The 25,563-nt window shown below is 40.2% G+C and overlaps 1 protein-coding gene across 1 annotated transcript in view; it reads left to right on the top strand.

Annotated features, from left to right (window-relative positions):
- The window catches only part of pudp (pseudouridine 5'-phosphatase), a 39,507-nt gene that overhangs the window by 3,149 nt on the left and 10,795 nt on the right, over positions 1–25,563 (top strand). The gene's annotated exons all lie outside the window — the stretch shown is intronic.

Raw genomic sequence — 25,563 nt, 5'->3', positions numbered from 1 at the left:
CTGTATAAATGCATTTAATCTTAATGGAAAGCTGTGAGCGGAGGTGACTACAGGCAGATTTGGTTGAAGCAGTTCAAACAGGAATGGCACTCAGGAGAGCGAATACCTCCCCTTTAATTCAATCAAGTCTAATCCTATTTCAAACCTCCCATATCCGCTTAGCCATAATTTCAGTTCACCAGATCCAGCATCCACATCAAATTGTACTCAAATATATGAAAAATATCTATTTAGTAGTGTTAAAGAAAGTGGGGGGAAAACATTCCTGGATCCGTCCCTTTATTTGGATCCGCACCAACCTCCTTGGCCAAGGTACCTCAGTGATGATAATAAATCTACCATTAGACCAGCACTCATAGTCACCATTCAATTCATCACATCTCTCACATCTTTGGTATTTAAATATTGAAAAATACTGCAGTAAAACAACTTATTAGACTTATAAATTTTAGAGAGGCTGCTGAGGACCTGGTGTACAAAAATATGATTGAGAAATATTGTCAATATTCTAGCATCTGATTATTAGAAGTGCTGTAGTGAGAGAGAACAGGAACGTAGTAACAGATGTAGCTTTGTATTTAAACAAAGGAAAATAATATTATGTATAACCCCAACCCATGCACTCTGCCGTACAAAGCACTGTAGATTTAAGAGCTTGTGATGTGCACCTGAATGCACCATGAGTGTCAGACTCACTCACAGTGTCAATGAAAACTGAACATTGCTATCGCTGTAAAGGCAGAATATATGGCTGAGCTGCTATAAGGGGTTACATTTGATTTTACAGATGTACCTAAGTGGCCACTCAGTATCTGTTTTTTTTATTTACATCTATAATTTATTTATTTGATAAATGCCCTGCCACTGCAAGCTGTTGCCGTACTGCCTGGCAGCAGCTCTGAGCCTATATGTAATAATGGGTGGAGTTGTGGGTCAGTAATTGATGTAGAGAAAACTAGGAATACAATTTCACATTTATGTAATTTAAAATACGTTCAGAACAGTCATTTATGCACACCTGAAGGTTGGAAGGTGGGTAAGATGGAGTGAGCAGTTGGGTAATTAAATTTCAGTATATTATATTATTAAGATATTAAGACTTTTTCCCTCCTCTCTGAACCTTTGAAGAACATGTCCTACAAATTCCTATCATGTTGTCCTCCTTTGAAACTGTAAAAAACATCTCGTCTCTGTGTTCTCTGGCCGAGTGCAAGCCGACTTTCAAGCTACAAACAGCCACCTGCTGTGTCCATTAAAGCAATTTGGTAAAATATTATCGTCTGTATTTATCATCTACAGTTTAACTGATACTGATAAATAGCTGATAAATTTCCCAATATCAGGCTGATAATTAAGCGCATCCCGAGATAACAGAGGGTAACAGATTTCTCGACTGGACCTATTCAGTAGTCCGTTCCAGAGAGCCCTTAAACATTTTTGGTCTCAACTGAATTTTTTATTCAAATAATTTTTTTTTGCCGCATAGAAGAGAAAAATGGTGTGGTGATAGCTATATGAAATGATTTTTTTCAGACCGGGTATAGATCATGCGTTGATAATATGATCAGAGCTTAGATGTGACACAAAATGTGTTTCAGCACACGGAGCAGATGTAGAACTATATGTCAGCAGCATGTCAGGCAGTTTGTCTTCCGTCGATCTAGTCGTATTTAGCTGCCTGTATGTCAGCCAATAGCTTTTTATTTGCAGCTAATGTGTTCCATTTGCAGTAATGCAGACAGGGCCTGATGTCAGCCGCTCTCTGCACTGACAGACACACACTTCTACTCTGGCACTTTGATCAAAAGTGGTGTGCTTTCAGGGTTCACGGGCTGTTTAAGATATATATTTTCAGACTCTCTGGAAGCCGTTTGCTGTGTTGAGTCACTCTAAAATAGCTGCCAAATATCTCACTAAAAGACACCAAATAACTGTGTGAGGTCTGACCTACTTTCATGAAAACACTCGCACTGTAAAGCATATGTTAAAAATGGTGGTATTTTGCAAATTTGAACAAATCCACCCTTGATCGTTGTTCAGTGCATGAGCTAATAATTCAATATGTAATTAATGTCATGCTTGCATTTTCATTAAATCTCTTAATTGTGTACAGTCCTGCTTGAAATATACTGTATGTGATACACATTGTCACCTATAAATCATAATCTTTTTCCGTTAATGATTTATTGTTTGATTGATAATAGTGAAAGTGATCAGGGCTCATAGGGATCATGTTCCAGGAGTTATAGAAGCTGTTGACAAAGCTGTCGTAAGAGCAGGACAAAGAGGACTGCTGTGGACTGGTGTCCATTTCTTTTAGAAGTTGGAGATCACAGTTAAAATGTTCTAGAAAGGACTTTAAATCGGCAATAGAAAAAACTTTGAATTAAATACTGATTGCACATTGTAATGGCTGTAGAAAAATGACACCATCTGCGTACATACATACAGCATTAGTTCCCTATAAACCACGTTTTCACTGTGCTATTCGCTCTACAACTGGGATGGATTTTACCCAGAAAAATAAAGGACAGGTTCTAGCACAAAGGAAGCAACTTTGCCATTACACAACCAAACAGGAAGAGGAGCCAGTGGAGCCAGTTTGTGCCACTCATTCAGAGCAGCTAAAAAAACAAGATAGCACTTAAAACAACAACATTATTCCTCTTCTGTGGCAGTAAACACAACACATGAGCAACAAGAATATGGACTAGCCAGCCAGTAGGAGAAAATATGGCTAGCTAGCGTCGGCCACGCATCCCCCCAGAGAAAAATAATGTCCGTTAAAAAATTTGGTGGCCCATTTTAATGCCAGTATTCCATCATATAAACTAAAATGTACAGGCATCGCAACTTGTTTTTCGAAACTATTTTATTGGAATGAAAAGTTGATATAATAAAGTAGCCATGGTAATAGTCTTTTTTTATTGAAGTGACAATATTTTATCACGGTATTACAAAATAGAAGGGATACTCATATATGAGTCTTTTTCTCTCTATTTGCAATGTTAGGCAACGTTTCTTAAGAGAGAAAAAATATTTTTAAAATATGTTAATATTCATGTGATATCAGGGGCGCAGGCTGCCAGATAATGTAGGTTAATAAGTAAATGTTATGTGATTCATTCTCAGAGTTAGACAAGGGGTAGGATTAGGCGTTTCAACAGATATTATTTGTAGAACACCCAAAGTAGATTTATGTATTTTACGTACAATACTCAGTGTACCATGGGGCTTGTCGATCAAGTACATTTACATATGGCACCAACAGACACACATACTGGCGAGGATCATGTTCGAGAGGAAAACAGTAGTTATTGGATGTAACTATAGTTCTATGATCACATGTTAATCCTTTTACCTAACTGTTATCACAGCCACATGCTAAACCACTTATGATGTATTGCATAATGCCATGTCGTAGCAGAACGTGACACTGGTGACGGTGATGAAACCAGTATACTGCCCCCCCATAGCCTGTCATTATAATAAGGTTATTATAATAAGGTTATATTGTGTGGCATATAGACAAGCTATCAACAAGCTGTAGTTATCATGACAGGCATACATCTCATTCAGATATGCTGAGGATGGAGTGTTCCAGCTGAATTGGAGGGTGAACTTTAAAGAGCAACATAAAAGCAGCTAATAATGATATATTTGCTGACCTCTAGTGAGGTCTTACCTTGCTGAAGTGATGCAGAAGTGTACTCGCATCACTGCAGGGTGTGTAACAAAACACACTTCTGATTGAAACTAACCAGTGATGCTGGTGTGGGCAGGGGTAAAACTGTAACCATCACTGTTCAGTCTGGTGTTAGGTTACACTATAAGGGCTTGACCACATCTATACTTGAATGAATGTATTCAGATCTTGCTCTGTCAGTCAGTGTGCTTGGAACCCGAGACTTGAATGTTCCGTGCCCTTGTTGAAGCATTACCTTTAACTAGCACATCCTCTATTCACTTTTGTTCAGGACGGCCATTCACAAAGATTGAATTGGCAACATGCCCTTGGAACTGGAAACTTGTTAAAAGAGAGAAATAACTGGATTTTTTAAAACATGAAAAGGATCTCTTATATGGTGTTCTTCTTCTTAACAGCTAACCACTCCCAATAGTCATTGCATTCAACGTGAATGCAAATTAACTGAATGTATAAAAGGTATTGCTTTGTGTCTATAAGCCCTTGACATTCTGTTATTTACATCTTACCTGAACTTGCATAAAGCAGTGTCAGCTATCAAAGCATTTTAGCTAACAGAGCAAATATATAAAGACTAGGCATCATGTCATGATTATCCGGGACAAAATAATTGCGATTCACGATATGATCCTAATATTTATAAAAATATGGTCAACTTATCAGCTTTTTTTTATGAAAAAGAAATTAAGATGAATAGGGAAATGAAAAATCATCCGATTGCATGGAACTTTTAACTATTTATGTGACTGCAAGTTTGACAAAAGCATGATTGCTTGTGCATCCTCCAGGGTTGCAAGACCCATGGATCAGACCTATTTTGGCATGTCCCACGTATTCAGGCATAAACAGCCGGTTCAGAGTCACTTTTCAAGTACTGGCATAAGCATTCCCTCAACAGTTGGAACACACTTTCTTGTCCCCTTTTTAAAAAAAGGGAACCATCACCACCTCAGCCAGTCCACAGGAACTGTCAGTACAGAGGTGTGTCTACCAGGATAGCCACACCATGTCCAGACTCCTCAGCATCTCAGGGCATATTTAACCTTTTTGACAACTGGAATGACCTCCACTGGAAAATTTATAAGGCCCTCCCCGAGCCTTCCAATGGGGGATCTGTCAGTCAGTCTAGAGTGTATGGTCTGTATCATAATTCCAATTTCCTAATACACACCATAGGGCCTAATTAGAGTGCAATTTGTTTTGCCAAAAAAAGTGCTAAATAGATGAGTCCACAGTTAGTAAGTGAATATTACATGTTCTTCTACATAGCATGTAGTGCAAGCTTAGTTTGCACTACATGCCAAGTTTGGTGAGGTAGTAGCTGTAGTGGTGGTAGTAAGTCCAGGACTTTTTCAAGGATGTAACGAGGCACTAGAGAAAGATGGGCAGGATTAACTTGGCAATGCACTGTGCAAACGCTAGCCTCAATATCATCCAAAGTACCGGGAGTCTCCCCATCACACGATATATCCTCAAAACCCACATCCACACAAGGGTCGGCGACAGTTGCCAGTGTCCTTTCTCCCATTACTTTGTCCATGCTTTCCTAAAGTGGGAAGTTGGTGGGGTTGGATCCACTTTTGTTTTCTCAAGACATCTTGCATGGCCTTGCCTTGCTATTTCTTATTTTCCTACCCTCTATCTGTCCAAAAGGATGGGTTCTTCAAGAGTTTGTATCAAAAACAAAACTCTGCCTGGAAGCCAACACATTTTGGAAGTGGAAAATGTACGTCCCCATGCATTTAAGTCAAGATCAAGGATATGAACAAAAAGAACACAGCCAGGTTAAAATGTTTTTATGGTACAGTTTTTCTTTTGATCGGTTTATGAAAACGTGTAAACTACCCCTCTGCAGTTTGGGCCTGTTTATTCTGACCGAGGTGTTTATATTAAGCATTTTTTATTCTGTTTGGGCTTTAAACTATTTATATTCTGAATATTAGGCTCCACAGAAAGGCAGCCAACTTTTATTAATCTCTTGCCACAAATAACATGACTATAAGAAATAGTGTCAAATCCATAAAGTTATTACTTAAATTTTGATATCTGATCATAAAATTATCTAATCAGCCACATGTTGCCAACCCTTAATACATGATATATATTTTGATTGTGCTGCTACACAAGTAAGAGCATAGTTTTATGTGATAAACTGGTCTTTTTTCCCCAATATACAGTTACATCGGGTGTTCATCCTTCAGCAAATCCGCCATCACTGATACCATAAACCTTAACCTTATTAAAAAAAGGAAATAGGGACCATATATTACATCTAACTATGAAAACCCTGCACTTGCAAATGGCCTCTGTATAATACAAAAACCAAGGTGCAGTCTAAAAGAAATCATTCAAAAAGTGAGCAATGATTGCATCTTCCTCATACTGCATTTGGATATTTACAGCCTAATTTAACAGGGAAATTTGAGGCATCCAATAGATATTTTCTCGCTATCTCCTCTCCGCTCACTTAAAAGGCTTTTTTTTTGCTGCAAATAGGTCTGCCTGTGGCACTGCACACCTGATTTTTTAATCTGGAGCCAGCCACAGTTAGGGCTGGCATTTTTCTTGATGAGATATGAAACTGAGGCTCAGAGGGGGAATCGACAGAGTGTTCAGTGGAATAACGAATGATGATGCGTCACTCCCTGGCTCCCACTCCGTGACAGAGGAGAGAAGGAGGGGTGAGCGGCAGAGACACGAAACAGAGGGAGCGAGAAGGCGAGCAGACAGAGGCAAAGCTAGAGGGAGGAGGGTGGAGAGGACGGGGTAAACAGGAGAAGCAGCCTTATGGTAATAACACACATCCAATTGTCAGTTCTTCCTGCCCTAATCTTAACTCTGAGGAAAAAACTACAGCGGCTTGTTTTTAGTCATGAAGAGACACGACAAACGGGCAGAAAGACAGATGTAAGTCCACACAGACAGACCTCGACTTGGTAATCAAATACTTTTACGTACATTTCCAGAAATATGGCAACACATAAACGTTAGTAAAACATCGTATTGGCAGTAATGCAAGAATAACAAAAGCCTTAAACCACATTAAAGCTTGCAATCATTATGCATTTTTAAAAAATACAGGTTATATATGTGTGGGAGTATCCCATACAGCCATCAACTGTCAGTGCCAGATGCTACAATAGCATGTACCACACACACTTTAATAATTGTTAGCAAAGCCAAAGTCTGCATACTAATTACTCCGTTTCTGCTGTTTGTCTTTCTTGAGGGGGACAGCTGGCTAGCGTCAGAGACAGACTAAACAAGCAGATTCTGAACTACTGTTTGGTCAACATCCGTCGCTTCACCTGCTGCTACCAGAAAATACAGTGGAAACTGCTTATAGTGTACACGTCTCTCTGGTTTTCCCTTTTCTTTATTTATGAAGCAGTGTACCATCGAATTGACATTTGTATATTTATTGTATGAGTGCATAGAAATTAAATAAACAGCTTTGCGATTTACTGAGTTTGATAAACTGTTTCAAAATACAGTATGCTTCCCCTCACCGAGGGCCTTCTGGAGAGGGCATTACATTTCTAAGCATCCTCAGTCCCACTAGATGAGGGCGGCATCAACCACAGATGCTTTCCCGGTGCATTTGAATTTCTGAGTACAATCTAAACACAAGGTAGCCTTAGGAACACAAAGTCTCGCCGCTAGATCTCCTGAGCTTGTTTTTCACAAGCTTTGTTTTAGACTGGGAGAAAATGACTTTCTTTTTTCCTTCATAATGTCAAAGTGCACGCAGCACCAGACTCAGGTAGCCAGCTGGAAGCAGACAAGTTACTGCAGGTAATGTTAAAAAAGAAAAAAAAAATGTTGGACGTGTGAAAGGACCCAAAGTGTACACTGTAGCGAAATATTTAAAAAGCAGTTTTATATGACTGATTTTGTCTCAAGCTTTTTAATCAATATAAGTCATTGATCCATTGTATCCATTTCCACTACACTACTACTCATTGATGAGTAGTGTAAGGTTTTTGTTAATACCTAGAGTCAGAACTGAAGAAGCCTCTTGGATGAGAGGTGAAACATCTTCAAGACATCATCCTGACCTGGATGACTGAGAACCTTCATCAACACTACGAACTGAATTTCACTAAAACCTGAATGAATTATATATTGTGAGTGCCATTTGCTACATTCACAAGAAAGATAAAGACAGCAGAAGGTTAATTGTATAACTGAGGAAACTACCATGACAATTCAATCAACTTCTCCTTGTAATACGCAAAAATGGTGCAGCTTGGCTTAGGAGGTAGAGTGGGTCATTCACTAACCGGAGTGTCGTTGGCTCAATCCCAGAAGTACCCTTGGGCAAGAAACCGAACCCTAAGTTGCTCCCAGTGGCTGTTCCATAGTTGTGTGAGTGGATGTGTGAATGGCTAGGCAGAGAAATATTGTGGGGCACTTTGGTTCAGAAGCGCTGTATCGCTGCTGATTAGCAGGTTGGCATCTTGCATGGCAGCCTCTGCCATCTGCGTCTGAATGTGTGTGTAAATGGGTGAATGTGATGAGTGTTGTAAAGTGCTTTGATTGATCAATGGACTGGAAAAGCACATTATAAATGGGTCATTCCATATCAACTCACCTTGGATATACATTGTGAATGTATATTTACGTGATTTTTCTTACCATAATTTCTTAATTCTGGGTGAGTTGGCATCTGATGACCCAAATGCAAGTCCATTTACCATTTACAAATAAGCATTGTAATAAGTAAAGTGTTTTGTGTGGTAGAAATTCTAAGCATATTTTCAACGTAACCTTGACAGGCGAGTATCAGAGGCTTTTAACACATGACTGTTAAAGTGATGCAACACGGGAAGGCTGTAGTGTTTCCTTTTCAGTATGATTCTATGAAAATGTCCCCTGCAGCAAAGCAAATATATTACATGATGTGATTTAATGTGATATTCAGAATGCCAGGGGCAGAGCAGAGAAAACCTCATGTCCCTCACAGTGAACACTGCAGTTCAGTGGCCTCACAGGTGAGTAATGTGGTGTCGGCGTTGCTGTCTGAGCTGACCAAAAGCAAAAGAAAAAGCGCTGCTCTCTTTTCCATGGAGAGCAGAGACATTTTTCACAACTCCAAAGTAACACTGTTGATGAGACAGGAGATTTTACCAAAGGTGTGCTCAGCAGCCTGAATAAGATTAATGAAACATGAAAGTGAGCTAGTTCATGCTCACACTGATAGGGAGGGAGAGGGGCAGACAGAACTAGTTCTTCCCCCGCCATTAATCATACAAGACATTACACCTGGGGAAGGCTTTATAATCCAGATATTCAAATCAGGTACAATTAAGACATGAACATTTTTATCTGAACATTAAATTGGCCCATTACTGGTCTGACAAAGCTTACTATATTCACCTCACACCAGCCTATAGATTTGCAAATGTATATCTCTGAGTTAAGTTTTTATGTGAAAATGTTAAATGTACTGTAGGGAAGTGGTTAAGGTCACTTTTTAAATGGTAAGTGCTCAATGTTTCTACACCGCGCTTTCCAAAGATCATATATCTCTACCTTTGCGGTGTATGTTCGTTGTGTTGCTGAGTCTACTCACGCTTCATGTGCCTGCTGTCAGAGTGTCCTCTGAACTCGCTCCTGTGGATTTTTTTCGGCTTTGGTTGGGATACAAGTTCCCTTAGGTGTCTGTGGTCCTGGCTCCGGAGTAGGGCCAAGCGGGCTGCCATGAATTCTCCTGAATGCGGCCCACCTGTAACAAGCACCAATCTACACCTCAAACAAGTGTGTGTTGCAAATCGATACTCAACTCATGTCTGTGCAGGAAACCTGAGAGAAAGAGTTTCTAAAAGTCAGTGTGTTCAGCTCTCAGAACTTTTGTAACTTCTAACTGAATCTCTTTGGTTTCTCTCGTCCTGTTTGTTCTTTCAAACATCTGCTGTGTTTTACTGTTTCATCGGGTTCACTTTCAGCTGTTTGAGGAGTCATGTTTACTGCAGGTGAAAACACAACATTTCCTGTACTGCTTTCTTCTTCAAAAGCTTTTAAATGATTAAATAACGGGGGGCTCAATTGTGAACAAGTTATAGGAAATGAAATGTGTTTGTGACCAAATTAGCGGAGCCACTTTATTAGGGGTGATTCGAGACAAGCGCATGATTAGTTAAAGACACACTTTCAAGCAGGTAGCAAAGTTGTGGTGGCAATGCAAATGCTGCACTGAGTCAAAAGGAGTAGTGCTCCGAGCCCATCAGACAATCACTGTAGTTGTGTGTAACCCTAACCCTAACCCAACAGTCTCCTTTAATTTAATTAAGCCTAATCTAATATCAAACTCGATAGCCTTGTATTACTCTAAATTTCAAACCACGCATAACTGCTAAACCATAATCTAAGCTCACCAGATGTAGGATCCGCATCAAGTTGTCCTACCTTAATTCAGCAGCCACAACCTCAAAAGCACTGACTCGTTTAGTTGTAAGCCTAGATCAAGGAACTACCAGCAAAGCCCTGATCGGACGACCTTAAAGGCCTACAGGTGACGCAAGGCTGCAGTAGATCTCTGATGTAGTTAGGTGCCCGAACATGCAAAACTTTGTAAGTCATCACAAGAACTTTAAATTTGATTTAACTACATGGCATATTCACCCATGGTAGAAGTACACAAATCAAGGAAAAATGACAAAATAAACACAATCTGAGGAAGTCAGCAGTACCAGGCAGACACAAGGCTCTGCTGCTGAAACCACAAAGCTCAGTTCTTTCTTTTCTCATCTTTCTTGATTGGCGTCTTTGTTCTTTGTTCACTGCTCCTTTTAACTATCGATATGTTATTCTGTTTATACAACAAAAAAAACATAAACTTCAAATAAATCAGTTGTGTGTATGAGAGGATTTTTCCAGAGGAACACCCACTAGATAAACTGGGATTCTTTTCAGATGTTCTGCAGATCTTGTTGGTTGGTCAGGCTCACCCTGCAAGGACCTTCTCTCCTCAGTTCCCAATTAAGGACTTTGCTCTTAAGACATGAGACAGACACTCATGGATGTTAGTGAAATCAAGGCAGCACTATATTTTCCAATTTTTAAATTCTTGCTCACTCAGGCGTCATTTTGAATTGTCATCCCATGTGTTCCATAGTTTTATTGCCTGTGGTTAGATGACGTTTAAAACAGATAATTCTCAGAAAATATAATTTACTGTTGTGACGGAGGCTGTGTTTCTTAGTAACGCTGTCACTGTTCTCTTATTTTAATTCATGTCCTTCTAAAGGGCATGCCATGTAAAATGGTTATTTATATCTATCCAGTCACTTCGATTCCAGCACAAAATGTTACATGAAGCATATGCTATTGGTAGAGAGGAGAGGGAATTAATTTTTATATTACCTACACCATTGTCCAAGACATAACACGTACTTAAAGGAATAGTTCACTCTAGAACAAAATTCAGTCATTATCGACTCACCCTCATGCTGATGAGAAGTCCGGTGTAGTTTCTTATTCCTCAAAGTGCAGCTGGAGACCCGCAGGGGTACCCTCCTGCAGCAAAAATCCATATAACGAGCGTCAATGGTGTCCGAGACGAAAAGGTCCATAAAACTACACAAAAACGTTGTAATATTACTCCACACTGCTCCCGCGTGCACGCGAGTCTCCCTCACAGCCGTTTGCACTACGGAAGCCGCGCCAGACAAGATCAACAAGAACTCGCGATACATACACACCGGTATTTATGGGGGAGAGAGGGAGACTCGCGTGCATGCAGGAGTGTGCCTCCAGGCAAATATAGTATAGTGACTGTTAAGGATAGAAAATGTACTAAATGACGTTGTTTCGAGTAAACTCTGGATGTCGCCACTTCAGGACACTTGGATTGCAGCGGACGAGCAGTATGGAGGAATATTACAAAGTTTTTGTGTAGTTTTATGGACCTTTTCTTCTCGGGCACCATTTACGCCCATTATATGGATTATTGCTGCCGGAGGGTACCCCCGCCGGTCTCTTTGAGCAATCAGAAACTACACTGGACTTCTCATCAGCATGAGGGTGAGTCGATAATGACTGAATTTCGTTTTAGAGTGAACTATTCCTTTAAGTCTAAAATAGCCAACTTAGCATAAACATTACTCCTGAGTTAATTACCATCCAGGTATTCAATCTTTATACAAATATGAATAAAAATGAGGTAAAGGCCAACATGTGATTTGTTCTATTGATCAAACTTGATCCAACACATCCCACAGATGGTCAATCATATTGGGATCTTGGGAATTTGGATGTCAGTGCAACACCTTGAGCTCTTTGTCATGTCCATTGAGCAGTTCCTGAGTGTGCATTGTCCTGCTGGGGGAGACACTTCCATTGGGGAGTGCTCTTGCCATGAGGGGTAGTACTTGGTCCACAATGGTATCTGGATGGGTGGTGCATGTCAAGTGGCATCCGCATTGATGCCGGGACCCAAGGATTCTCAGCAGAACGAAGATGCTCAATGTAACTCACGTCACCTGTCAGTGGGTTTAATTTTGTGGCTGATCAGTGTATGTTGGTAAGTATTATAGTTAGTGTACCAGGGGGCTTGTCTTTAAAGCACATTTACAAATGGAAACAATAGACACACATACTGGCAAGGATCACTGAGCAGAAGTAGCTTCGTGTAATATTAACAACAGAGCCTCATCTGGCTTCCCACATCTCACCGACTACTGTGATTATTTAATCAAACGAGGGTTAACAGTCATGCAATTTCTCTTAACTGTTCTTTTCTCCAACATTGCTCCATTGTGCTAGAATATTTTGGAAAATGTCAAAACTTACAAGTTCCAAGTTTGACCTCAATAGTAGTCGAAGTCAAATATCCAACCTAAAACTAATTTCACCATGGTGATCTGGCTTTTTATGTTGCTGGCACCCGTTGAAAAAGTAGTCTGAAGAAAAATGGCTTGCGCACATGAGAGTTTTCCAGTTGTTGTGGGGACATTTCCATCATAAATGAAGCTAATCCACCGGGTCCTCACTTCCTCAGATGGTTGGAGTAGATGAAGACGTTTGTGTCAGTTCTTGCAGATGACTGCAGAGAAGTTGGGGTGCTCTGCAAGTCAGCATTACCGAGGAATAGAGTAATGACTGGATGTAACTTGGATTCTACGAGTATATGTTAAGCCCTTAAACTGCATGTTATCACAGCCACATAATTTTTATTATTATCTTGTCCAATAAAACCAGACTGTGTTATTACCCATTGAAGGTCTGCCGGAATGCAGATCCCTCAAAATATTATTGAATTCTAGGTGTCGGGCTGTTATATGGTATTACCTTTCTGCATTTGCACAGAAAATACACAGAACACTGAATCTGAAAGGGGAGTGTTGAAAACTCAAGAGTAACAAAAACATATTTCATACAAAATAATGATTTTCTTAATTAACAGATTTTGTTTTACTGGCTTATGTTGTTATGATAACACTTTAATTACAGACAATTTTTAAACCACACAGTTTGATGGAGGAGCAGTAAATTAAGGAAAGCTTACACTGGGAAATGAGAGAGTAAGGGTAGGTTCTCACACAGGGTGAGTAGAGGTGGTGAATTCCCTTTTGGCCACGGGAGCTTTGGATGTGCAGATAATGATACTGCAACAACACGGCAACTATGATTCACGACCTGCCCCATCCCCATACTTTTATTGGCTTTCATCCCTCTGAAACCATCAGGGCTTTACAAGGATTCACATAATAAGAATCAAGTCTCCGATCCAAAATGAGGGGAAAAAAAACTCCCTATTTCCAAGCTGCAGACTTTTGACCATTTATTTATCCTTTTAGCAATTTCATTTTTCTATACTTTAAAACTTGATTGTGCAACATGCTGGCCTCGGTCGTTCATAGAACAGATGCATCTGTAGCGAAAGAGAAGTTGTGGTATTGATGCGGGGTTCCTTAAAAGGTTTTCAGTGAATGCTCAAAGACAGTCCAGATAGGTTGCAAACAGTGCTCAGGCTGAGAGGCTTACTTTGTGCTTTTTTATCTACTCCCTAAAACATTCAAGATGGTAAGCTTTTGGGATAAACTGACAAAATATTATGGGTCAGTTGATGGTTTAAAGTGCAGTGATGGCCAGGTTGATTTAAAACCACTTAGCCCACACTCTGTAGTGCTCCGCATTCCTCTTATCTAGTGTTGCGTATGACTTGATCAACTTACATGTGGATACACAGCTCTGTCCCTCCTCCCTGTTTGTATTTTCCTAGCTGGATACTTTATCACCAAAGACTTCAAATGTGAGGGTTAAGCCTGCTGCAGGGTCCTCCTCAGATCACAAGCAAAGCAAAGGCAGGCAGGAGATTTGGAGACACTCATTTTGACTCAATGGTACTTTTTTGATTAAGTCCTTGGGCTGTCCATGGGCTTTTCTTTGAGCCAATTGCAATCTCTTTACTCTCAGCAAAGCAGCAAGTTATCTCATAATGAAAAAGTACTCAGTAATAGCTGCCTCCATTGTGAACGCAATGTGTCAGTCAGTAAATGTTATTTCTTTCTCACCAGTTTCACTAAAAGCCTTTTAAATACATTTACCAATCATACCACCGACTCCAAACAGAAGACAGTCAACTTTACATAATTCCTTTGATTTATTTTTTTAATTATAACAAACAAATGATGTATAATCCCAACCATTATATAAAATAAAGTATAGGCACTCATATAATTTGAAATGTGTGTCCTGATTTCATGTCACTAATGGATTGTCACCCATATTTAACTACATCACACCACCTTTTTCCACAGTGTGAAAATGCGGAGAAATGTAAATATCTGGTAGACCCTCTGGAGTCTTGTGAGGTTTCCAGGTTTGGTACCAACATGCCTGTACATAGACCCATGTCAAAACTGGCACCCACTAATCAGGAAAATCATAATGGATAAAGAAAACTAAAAAGACAGTGGATAAACTGATTAAACTCCCCCTAAAAGCACAAACTGTTATCTTTATAATTTGGCTCATGTGTGTATTAAACAAATGAGATGCAACCTGCTAATCAATCCAATCTTTAGAGGTGGCTGTAGCTCAGGATGCAGAGCGGGTCATCGAGTAATCGGAAGCTCACTGGTTCCAATCCCTGACTCCCCTAGCTGCATGTCTAAGTATCCTTGAGCAAGATACTGAACCTGCTTGCTCCTGAGTAGGCACCTTGTATGGCAGCCTCTGCCACCAGTGTATGAATGTGTGTGTGAATGGGTGATGTGACAAGTGTTAAAGCGCTTCGAGCGGTCAGTAGACTGGAAAAGCACTATGCCAATGCCAAGTCCATTTGTAGGTGTATGTTTGAACTTTGGACAGAGCCGGGCCAGCAGTTTACTCGTTGACAAAGTTAATGTTAAACCAGGTTAACCACACCCTGATACCACCTCCATACTTGACACACAGAATGTAAATGGTATTGATCTTCTCATCTAACTCTTGGGAAGATATTAAAATGTGTACTTGAGCTATTCCTTTAAAACATCTATAGAAACTGCTCAAGCACCTCCTGCAAATCAAGCAAATTTTCTGCCTCGAAAATTTTCCCAAGAATTTCAAGGTGCTACATAAATGAAGTTACATGTCGCTATAGCCTCCTGGGAAACATGATTCGTAAGAGAGTGAGGAAGAAGGTTGGCGGACATGCCTAAACATTACGTGAATAAAACTTACACTCAGTACCTTATCCGCAAACATTTCTGTTTGATTCCTAGCCAAGGTGTGAGTGTACGTAGCTATGCGCAAGGTGCATAAGAAAGGAACCAAAACTTTATCTTGGCCAAAAAAATACTAATCAAAATCTCAATATTCATTTCAATGTTGTCTTTTATGCTTCCATCAAAACTTCCACCAAATGTCATAATGTTGGAAACATACCTTATCCAGTGTTAGTTATATGTCTAGAAAGGAAATCTACCAAGCAATGCTCTCTTTTTCAGGAATGCCCTGATCACATTCACACATTCAAGTTCAACCAGTCTGATCTGATCTCCTTCGGTCACTTATCTAACCGTTATGCGGCCAATGCCCCATTTACGAAATGTACTCCTGCGCTTATAACCCAGCATGTTTATCCCAAAAAGAAATAAGAAAAAGTCAACATATCCTGAACAGACCAACAGATGAAATGTCTAACAATGGCCTGTAGTTACTATGCCAAGATCTGATGCCAGCAGCGGTGGCAGCATTTCAACATTGTGATGTTTCGCTGTGACAAGAGCCAGCCAGAGCTTGAAATCGCCACCTTCCCATGGAAGACGAGCTGTCCGCTCTGACCGATTGATCACCGCTGTCACAACCCCTGGCTGCCTCCGATGAGATGACATTGGGGGATGACAACATGACGAAGAAGCGCCTTTCTAGTCGGCCTAGCATTTCCCAAGCCCATAGGTGAGCAGGAAGAGACCTTGCACACACTATGTGCAGTTCGGCAGCCTCAAAGGCCCTGTTTAGTTGGATGAGTGTCGAGAACATATTCAAAATAGTCATGGTCCATGCCCTGTCCATTCATACGATTCTATCTTTGAGACATAATAGGCTCCATTTCATAGTCTGTGCTGTTTAGTACGACGGCTCAGGACTGCAAAGGGGGCTGTGTGCACCTGATCTTTCATCCATTGGGCTCCACCCATAGAGTCCACTAGAGGACGGAGCCTGTGTCAGACGATATTACAGTTGTATAAGCATTGACTGAGGCCTCTACCTATTACACCGCTTGCTGAAAGGGTCGTCGGATGGAAGACAGCGGGGATGCTGCCTTATGTACTGTGAGACACATTCTTAGTAGCCAAGCCCTGATTGGCTGACTATGCACAATGCACATTTTCAATGTGTGTGTGTGATTGGAGGAGAGCTATACCCAAAGAATCCAGTAGAGTCCAGCACTGCCTGTACTTATAGAACTTAGGTTACCATATCGCAACCTTCGTTCTTTGCCCTGAGGACTTGTGTGTCAGGTGTCAGTGAAAACTATGAGCAGTGAACATTTCGACTGACTCAGGCTTTCTTTTTTACTTTTGATGTATCTTTCACTTTGCTCTGGCCTTTGGGTAGTGTCTTACTCCTTATAAAGGTCAGTGGCTACTTGATTTGTCAAGCTAGTTATCAGTGTGGCAATAATATGCTCCATTTATAGCATTTTCTTCTCATCAATCTGACGCGTTGTGTTGCTACCCAGCAAGACATAGAAGAATCAGAATCTACCTTGAACAATATAGTCTTACATGTGACCTTTGAGATAAGATGTTAACGCACACACATATGTGTACATGCACGATTCTTGTCCTCCATTGTAAGGGTCCGTCTGTCATCAACACTGGCTTTATTTCTGCTCTCCACACGGAGATGATGAAATGTTACACATCTCTCGCTCATGCTGCCCTGGGCTCCAGGATCATTTAAAGGATGCAGTGGGCAATCTGTCACTGTCACTTATTCACTCGCCACTGCAGGCAGGACACAAATGTACGTATCCACATACATGTACCATTTCCCTTAATGCCATATATAATTGGAGTGTGTTCATATGTGTGTTTGACACATGGGAGCATCAGCTTGTTAGGGTTTCACATGATGTGTCAGCCATGCATGTCGGCTGTAAGGCTAAAACTATATAAGCCCTACTCTATTGCTACTGTTGTACTCTTTCTTCAATGGCTCTGCTGGGGAAAAAAAGGAGCAACATCTCAGAGTAAAGCACTTTATCCTTTTACACAGTTAGCTAGTCAATCATAAGAAACTTATGAAAGTCATGTATTCTATGAAATGTGTTCCACTGAGGCATGTAATATCTCTGTACAGTCTGCAAATACCTCAACCTGGAAATGTAGCAGTAGCAGGAGAGAACGCTTATGTTGAAATAGGTTTCTCCATACCTCTTAACAGCAGTTTGCACTGAAGCAGGTGCTTCTTAGTTACAGGACAACAAACTTCCCTTTTGTTGCCCTTGGACTTATATCATATATACTGTTAATTGAGTTGTTCCTGCTCAGAAATCAATTTAGCTAGCTAGTTCTTGGGATTGTCAGGGTTCTTGTGCAAACACAAAAGCTGGTCAACATGCTCTGTGGTGAGGCTGCTCTGATCTGTCACCAACTGTACTCACGATAATGTTCTTTCCACCGCTCCAACAGGCTTTCCGACACTAGCGAAGGAGCAGGTGTACTTTTGCACCTCCTACTTTGCACTGTAAAAGCCAAGGGATGGGAAACCAGAACCAATTACAGTTAAGAACCAGCTCCAAATTGTCTGATCCTTCAGAATCGTATGCCTCCAAGCCTATCAGTTCTTTATGTCAGTGCCTGCACATTTTTCTGACAATTGCACAATGCAAAAGAATGATTTCAAACTCCTGCATATATGCTGCTGGAGATTTGGGGCTAGAAGGAGTGATCACAGAGAGGAAGTAACAGTATAAAGCATGCCTTAACCTAATGAAGAAAGATGCCATCACTGCTGGTTGTAATGTCTGTAAAATGTTAAACGGGTTCAATTAAGGGTATACCTTAATATACCTGGATCTGACCCAATCCCGATCCTAGGCATTGGCTTAGGACTACCATAATTTTCATAATTTTTAGATATGATAATTATGAGTGAAGAAGACTGCTACTTTAGTCAGACAGTTGACTCTGACAGTGTTGTGAGTGCCTTGTGTAAGGCTGCATTCACACTGGATTAGCTCCAATCTGAATTGGCTCAGGACATCCATAGCATCATCATCGCCATAATTTTTCAGTCACTGACACACTACTATACAGTATGTGCCAGTGACAACTGCTACAGTTAAATCTAACAATGTTGAGATTTCCAGGTGTAAGAGGGACTGTAGTGTCAATGTACAGCCAAAATGTTCAAACTCTTAAAGCACTTTCATTGAAGGACATTTTTTCAAATTTTTCGACATTTTTAACATTTTTGGATTCTAACTGACAAACTGACATAACTGACAAAATGACACCCAATCACTGACTCATATTGATAGCAACTAAAATAGCCTCTTTCTTTCCATGGCATCATTGGTGTCAATGTCAAAATGCCACTAAGCATCAATTTGTATTTGCACTCAGCTGACCATTTGAAGACAATAAGACATCATTGATGTTTAATGTACACCGAAATCCTATTATTTGATTTATCTGCTCAACATTTTCACCATGACAGATTCAGTACCAATTGATACCCAGTCAAACCCAATATGGTTGTGCATCCTTGGGATCTGCAACCAACACCCTGGTGCCAGAAACCACATGATGACCCCAAAGGACCCAAAGTTTCTCCAGAAGAACATTGCATTGTACTGAGATGACCATCTCTATAAATCAGCATCAGTGAAGAAAATGTACATAACTTAGCACCATACAACCTGTCAGGATAAAATCCCATGTCTGATCCTTGCTTATAAAGAGATCATCTTTCTGATTATGAGCACTTGTGAACCCAGCTGAAATGTATCAGGACACCGCTCAATCAGGTTTATCTCATGGGCAGCCACTCATTGTAAAACTGTTCTTATTGAACTGCTGTCCTCAGCCAGCTGCAGTGTCTGCAGCCAAACAAAGCCTGGATCTTCTCCAAATCACAGCACGCAGGCATCGGCTGCTGTCATCTGGCCACAACACACTCCTCTGAAGGGCTTGACTGTGTATATGTGCGTGTGTGTTAGTGGGCCAATTGTGTTTGAGACAATAGCAAAGGTGTTTGTATGTATGTGCGTACAACAAAAATACCCAGTTTACAGCTCTGGCTTCACCCTACATCCCCTTTGTCTTGTCTCATTCAGCAGCACTGACTTGGGCACATAGTGAATCTAGATTCAGTTGGCTCTGATGAATCTTGCATGTGTTTGGGTGTAAGCCTGAGGACAGGTTGTAAATCTTCCATGGCACCTTTTGAAGAGGGCAGTGGATGCTGCGTCTCCTCACAGTTTCACCCAGAGGGAAGTAAAGTCAGGACTGCATCCAGCACCGTTGGGATACTTTGACAGCTTCATGCATCTGACACTTAGTTAGTTTACTATTATATAATGTGCACATTTCAACAACTTTCATTTGACAACTGCAAATGACAAAACTTGAATGTTTTTTTTTTTTAATTTTTTTATTTTTATGCCAAGATACTGTGCCTTTTATCAACAACTGCTTTGATGCATTCATACCAAACAGCCACATTACACATGGCACTCGAGTGTGGCAGCAATGGGGGAATGATACTTTTATAATTTTTGCAAGATCAAGAGAAGCCTATGTTTTGAGCACAGGCACTTGACAGCTCATTTTAGAAAGCATCATACACAGTTCCCAGCATTGGAAATAAGAGGACACTTAGCTCACGTCTTAGTCATTGCTCTTAAAGAGGCTCCATGTGACAATTTGTAGTAATTTACAGGTATTAATTACTTTTTTTATTGGCCATATGTGAGTGGATTGCGACATGAAAAATGAGACTTTCCCTGTCCCTCCCGGTTGCCTATTCAAGTCTTTGGGCAAAATTGTTAGATGCTGCTGGACCATGGATTTCTTTGTGAAGGACTAGGGGTGGATTTTCATCCTTAGGATGTGACTTTATGCACGCTCTCGAATGCCTCGTCTCATTGCCTCGCTCTGCTCCGCTAGCAGAGCACAACACAGAAGTTCGACATCGCCCCTTTAACCACTGGTGTTTCACTTGGGGACCATTAATAAATGATTGTTTGAATGACACAAAACCAATGTTGTTTTCAACCTTCGTGCTGACATTCCCGTATTAGTGCAAGTTATAAATAAAAAAATTATGGAAAATTGGTCCCAAGTAGCACACCTATTTGAATTGATAGTGTAATAATTTTATTCACAGAAATATTTGAATGACACTCGGCAGGTTTTATTAATGTTATGTTTAGTCACGTTCACCACCTTCCTCACTCTCTCACGTATCATTTGAGGAGCTCCCAGAAGATGTATTGACAAACGCCCAAATGAAACACACCATTACCTTGTGAAAGCGTACCGATTTCTCCGACTTTGAACATTGCTGGACATGTTTCGGATAACGTAAGTACATAACAAAATATGTAACCGTAATAATATGGTCTAGCCGTTTTTAGACATTTTAATGCGGAAATGTCACATTTCATTATGATTTTATTGGTTCTATTTATTTTTCTATTTTAGCTATTAGTACATCTGTGTAGGCACCATTAAAGCTGAAAGGTTTTGGGGCAACATATGCTGTCATCAAGGCGACATTTTTTCAGGGATGTCTCTGCTTATACAAGGAAGACATTGCAAAGCCACATTCTGCACATGGTGCGGAATAAAAAATTAGCTTGATGTATTTACTGTTTTATGTATTAATATTTTGTTGTACTATTGTCCAAGAAAATGTGAAACATGTGCGGCATTACATCAGCAAAAACAGTTCGGCTGATAAAAATACTGAAAGTGAAAAAAACACCAAGAACCCTTAGTACTGCTAATATTTGACCTCCCCCCAACAGCAATGGCATTTTTTTTTACTGTTTACATCAGTGAGTGTACTTGCTCTGATGTGCTATGAATTTGGGTTATGAGGATTTATGTTTGCTTGAAAAGGTGGTTAAAGTCTTCTCTCCCTCTAAAATGTTGGTAAAGTGAGTTTCAGTGGATTTAGCTTGTTACATTTTTATGAGTCTTTGTTGCTCTGTGGCTGGGTGTTTAACAAGCAGAACACCTACTCTTTGTGTGACAGCTACTGTTGGGAAATGGTTTTGGGCCATAGTCAGCAGTTCTCAGCTATTGATGCTGCTGTTGTCTCCTACTGTGGACACTTGAAGTAGAAATGTGTGCGCTTAACAGTACTTTCTGACGATAAGATACATTTGTTTTCCAATTAAACCGGGTATGTTGACCCCATTGACACACATTGTTTCAAGTCACTCACATCTACATAATATTAGGATGTGATATAGGACACATAACAACGTCTCTGTAAACGAGATCACAAATCAGACCACAATCCATCTAGCCTTTTTCCATACTAGATGGATATCGGGGTAAGCCCTTCTACAGTTCAAAGGATGGTTGATAATGCAATGTTTGGCAACTGTTAGGTGATTGCCAAAAAAGTCCAAAAGCAGAATACCTTGTGATTAAAGCGGTTGCATGGCATAGCTAGACTGGGATCAAGATTAAATGCCTCAATAAGATTCAAACCAAGTACTTGTGAGATTATTCTGCAGCATCTGAAGCCCCCTTGAGTACCATGGAATCATTAGATCTACATCTGAAAATGTAATTTAAAATCGTACTCTCTGAAACGGGTAATCCAAGAATCAAACCCACTTCATGCAGCTATTGACCAGATGTGAAAGTAGGCAGGTTTTGAAGTCTTCAAGCTCCCCTTTGTTATTTTTCACAAAGCTACTTTCATCAGTTTTCGAGTGTACAACTAAGTGTAACACCGAGTCCCTGTTATCCCAATTGTGCAATTCATTGCAACGACAATAACTGTCTCTCAATCAACACAAAAGACGTAAGTAGCATGGGATCATGGGAGTTGTCTTCATTGTTAAACAACCACCATTCTTGGTGAAACTCTATCTACAAGACTCAAGCAGAAATGTTTACAGGTCCTGTTTAAAGTTTTATTCTCGTAACATGTTTTGTCACAGTCATCACCTTCCTTACTTTCTTATCATTTGAGTTGTGCCACATTGTAATGCAGGCATTTTACATGTTATATTATTTAATGGGCACAATTATCTGGCATCTTCTGTATGATCACAAGTGGTTCGCTGCCATTATCACAGGAGAAAGAGCCTGCAAATGCCCTTTACCACTGCGTGAACTAACAACGTGACATCACAACAAGGCCGACTACAGCAAACACATCATCTTGCATCAGGCAGAAATGGGGATACAACACACAGTCAAACAATACTGGGTAAAAATGTAAATTACCATACAAGATTAGAAGGATCATAATGCGCAAAGTAGAGTAAACCAAAAACTACACAGTAGATTGATGCATTAGACACTGTTTTGGGCCACAGACCAGCTTTCATTTGTGAATGCATTTTCACAGTGTTCCAATGCCCAAGGTTACGGGCTGTTAAACTCCTGTTGGGTACAAGTGGTTACTTCAACAGAATGTTTTCAGTCTGAAAGTCCAGTACAATTACATATGTATCTTAGAGAGATGGATGCATTTGCATCTTTTCAACATGTGGCTACACGGTGTCTGAGCTAATGTTTTCCAGTCGACTAATGCTTCTTGAATGCATGTACATTTGGCTTTTCAACTCTCATTCTTTCTGTGGTGGAGTGAGTGGAACACATACTACTTTGTATTCATGAAGTTTGGTTTGATAATGAATTTATTAGGTCTTCTGAAAATGTGACCAAATCTGCTGGGTCAAACACATGCATACAGTAATTCTAATATTTGGTTAAATGACTTTTGGCCATTTTCATTTATGTTGGCTTCCTGACACAGACTTGTTTCCTCAGGACAGTCCACATGTTCTTGATGGGGTTCAAGTCAGGACTTTGGGGAGACCATTCCAAAACCTCAATTCTAGCCTGATTTAGCCATTCCTTTACCACTTTTGATGTGTGTTTGGATCTTTGTGCGGTTGGAACACCAACACTGCACCCAACACCAGATCTTCTGCTGATGATTTTAGGTTTTACTGAAGAATTTGGAGATAATCTGCCTTCCTCATTATTCCATTTACTTTCTTTAGTGCACCAGATCCACTGGCAGTAATACAGCCCCACAGCCTAATACTACCACCACCATACTTGACAATCGGTATGGTGTTCTTGGGGTGATAGGCCTCACCTTCTCTCCTCCAAACATATTACTGCTCATTGTGGCCAAACGACTCAGTTTTTGTTTCATGTGACCACAGAGTTTTCCTCCAGAAGGTTTTTTCTTTGGGTACATCTGTTGCAGTATGGTGCAAATCTCTGCATGCATCCTGCCAGTTTCAAATAAGTTATTACATTACTGTATGGTTCCAGTGCCACCATGGTGTTGATTCATTGACTTACCATCACCGCGTGATTTCGGTTATTCAGGCTTTCTTTCACACTGAACTGTTGGTGGGTGAATTTGCTGCAAGCTTATCAAGTGCAACACACAAGGAAGTCAATAACTTCTGGGTCACACAAATCGGACAAACTAAATATCAAAATCAAGTTCGGCCCAAACTTTTTCATCTGAGCATAAAATCAAAGTATGAAAAAACAACCCTTTTTTGGTATCAGATTCATTAACGAATAACAAAATAACAAACCATTTTTTCATTTTCCGATTTGGGTTTCCCAATTGAATATAAAAGAACAAATGATACACAGATTCTCCTTAGACTTCCCCATTGTAATGTTTGTGGCTGAGTCTCATGGATGCCCTATTAAGATGGGCAACCAAAATTGGTCATTCAATTTATTGTATGTATATTTTTGATCAAACAGTAGTAGTATGTGTTCCACTCATTCCATCACATAAACATTACAGTTGTAGAAATCATTGGAACTCAAGACTGCCATGATATACATGTGCTTTACAAGTGTATGTAAACTTTTGTTCTTCTATACTTGGCATAGGCACATAGTGTTGTCTACCTCTAATCCACCAGAGCCATCAATCCACCATGAACTGGAAAGCATCTGTGTCTGTTTTCTTTCATTTTAATAGAGCACATTGAAACCAGATTTAAGGGTCATTTCACGAGCTCATTGGGCAATTAACAGTTTTAATTGCTCCCAATCAAGGGAATTAGGAAGGGCCCTCTGTTGTGTACTTTCAGTGTTTCCGCAGTCATTGTTCAACATCCTCCAGTTTCAGGCTTAGTGAAATCATAGAAGTCAATTAGGGTTTCAAGAGAGTCGAGGAGACCTCTTTGTTCTACCTGGGTATTAGAGTTGAGACGAACAAAGGTCCTTAAGGCTTTCTTTGAGACTTAGCTTTTGGAAGCTTCTGTAGAGCTTTAGACTCATTGTAGAACTGTTTCCTGTATTCACACTGAACTGCTGTTTCCAACCACAAAGTTAAAGCCATGCTTTAACCCAAAAATGAATTCACTATCCACAGCTGGTATTAAAAAAAGAAACAAGGAGGTATTTCAAATGAAGGTTAAAAGAGCAGTTTTTTGGCATATAATAAATCTTATTTGAAATGAAGGCTACATTTTTAATTAGACAGATATAGTATTGGCATCCCAAGTTGTATAAAAGACAGGGCCTATCAACAGTCTTTGATCTCCTGATTTATTGTGCTTCTTGCACATGGCATTATATTGCAAAGCAACAGGAAGTGTGGAAATACACTGCTCAAAAAAATTAAGGGAACACTGTAAACACACATCAGATCATGATGAACAAATTATTCAAGTTGAAAATCTTTACTGATGTGCATTGTGTAATTTGTTGAGAACAAAATGACATGACAACGGCCAATGGAAACCAAAATCATCAACTCACTGAATCCACTGATTCAATATCACACCGGAAATCAAAGTAAAAAATTGAAATCACAGGCTGATCCAACTTTTTTATCATGGCAGCTCATAATGTGACTCAGTAGTGTGTATGCCCCCCATGTGCTTGTATGCACTCCTGCATGCATGCTCCTGATGAGTTGGCAGATGGTGTCCTGGGGGATCACCTCCCAGACCTGAATCAGGGCATCAGTGAACTCCTGGACAGTCTGTGGCTAAACTTAGCAGCGTCGGATGCACTGATAAATAATGTGCCACATGTGCTCAATTTCATTTAGGTCAGGTGAACAAGAGGGCCAGTCAATGGCATTAATGCCTTCGTTATCCAGGAACTGCCCACACACTCTGGCCACATGAGTGGCCATTGTCCTGCACCAAGCACTCACTGCACCAGCGTAAG

Source organism: Pagrus pagrus, assembly GCF_965226575.1.
Source record: "Pagrus pagrus genome assembly, chromosome: 24".
In the NCBI taxonomy this organism is placed as follows: Eukaryota; Metazoa; Chordata; class Actinopteri; order Spariformes; family Sparidae; genus Pagrus; species Pagrus pagrus.
The sequence above is the reverse complement of the archived record's forward strand: the minus strand, read 5'-3'. Positions and strand labels throughout refer to the sequence as shown.